The sequence below is a fragment of the Palaemon carinicauda genome, chromosome 37, assembly GCF_036898095.1.
Source record: "Palaemon carinicauda isolate YSFRI2023 chromosome 37, ASM3689809v2, whole genome shotgun sequence".
Lineage (NCBI taxonomy): Eukaryota > Metazoa > Arthropoda > Malacostraca > Decapoda > Palaemonidae > Palaemon > Palaemon carinicauda.
In genome coordinates, this window is record NC_090761.1 from 36,336,100 (window position 1) to 36,337,667 (window position 1,568).

At 31.6% G+C, this 1,568-nt stretch overlaps 1 protein-coding gene across 1 annotated transcript in view; it reads left to right on the forward strand.

The window, feature by feature from the left end:
* The first annotated feature begins 1,427 nt into the window (after nucleotides 1-1,427).
* The window catches only part of LOC137629067 (uncharacterized), a 33,442-nt gene continuing 33,301 nt past the window's right edge, over nucleotides 1,428-1,568 (forward strand). The window contains exon 1 of the mRNA XM_068360335.1: nucleotides 1,428-1,568. This exon is cut by the window's right edge and continues 274 nt beyond it. The gene's annotated coding sequence lies outside the window, so the exon portion shown is untranslated.

Here is a 1,568-nt window from a genome sequence, read left to right on the forward strand (position 1 = left end):
AACATTTTTTCACGTTGTAAAACATGTAACATTTGTTCCTAAAAATCTTACTAATAATCAAATATAGTAAGAGAAACGCAATTTTATAAATTCCAGCTTACTGAGAGACTTGGCCTGATATTACATAGACAAGGAATTTTATAATGATAACATACCATGGTCAATTACGTTTTACTCAATATCGCTCTCTTACCAGTCACTATTTTTAGCACATCTGGGTTTATTTATGGCAATGTTTTGATACCCAGAATGGTAATATTCACGCCAGATGTAAATGTGGCCAACTTATCCTTTTATTCGCCATATTAATAGGGTGACCATTTATTTGAAAAACCAAAGGGGGAGAGAAGTATATAGCTCATGTGCATTTGCACACATATTGAGTCATAAAGGCATAAATGCCGAAGTTTAATATATAGTTATTTTAAAAAAACAGGCTCTGATAAAAGGCCTTTCAATTACTGTTTTAATTCATACATTACTACTGACATTTTAAACAAAAATTCTTATTTATTCTATTAGGTAAAATTGTAAAGATAGTCACACAAAGAGAGTGTATATGATATACACCACTGTCTCAATAGTGATTTTAAATATTTCTTTATCTCTTACAGCCTCTCTTCTCATGCCCGATCCTACTTTGAGAATAAATAATTTATTACAGTTCCAGTTACGATACAAATGTGCATAGTAGTCTCCATAGAGTTTTAACGATGCTATAAAAACGAAAATTAGTGAGGTAGTGAGTTTACCGTCAAAATTAAGTAAAATAAATTAAAAACTTATTTCATCAGCATCGTAACCAAGCAATAAAACCAAATTGATGTCGATAAAGATACAGAATCAAATACTGTAAATGGGAATTTCTTCATCATATTGGAATGAAAAACGTAAATCGTACACAAGTAAATATATGAAAGTTGTGAAAAAAATAATTACATGATTAGATATATTTTTGTCAATCTTTTTCAGGGATATAAATATTACAGAAAATCTATTTATCATTACTACTACTTTAATCCAAAACTAGAAAATGAAACCCTTTAAATAATATTGTCTTCTTACACTTCTACTCTTAAAGAAAGAAGACAAATTCCATTGAAACTATCTTCCAAAATTTTCTTTCTCTTAAAAAAAATATAATTTTCATGTTTTACCTGTTTCATACATTAAAAAAAACGGCTTAATTGATTTCTGATACACTTCTATGCTTAAAGAGAGTTGTCTTTGAAATTCTCTGCTTAATGTTTTCTTTTCTCCTAAAGAAGGAAGAATATAATTTGAATAATGCTTTTCCTCTCGTATTAAACATGAAAAAAAAACCCGCTTGATAAAATAGTAACGTTTTCTTCGTCCACGTCTCGTCCCCTCAAGGAATCATCCTCGCAAAACGCCTCCACAATGGAGTTGAACCCGAAGCGGCGCGCATAACCTCCCTTTCCAAACGAATCAATATTCTCTGTTATGCATCTCCTATGATGTTTAGCCACATGAGAACCACGGCTGCTAGTTGTAAATCAGCCTAGCCTCGAGCATGGTCGTTCCAACCAATCCCCCGTTCAGTGAAG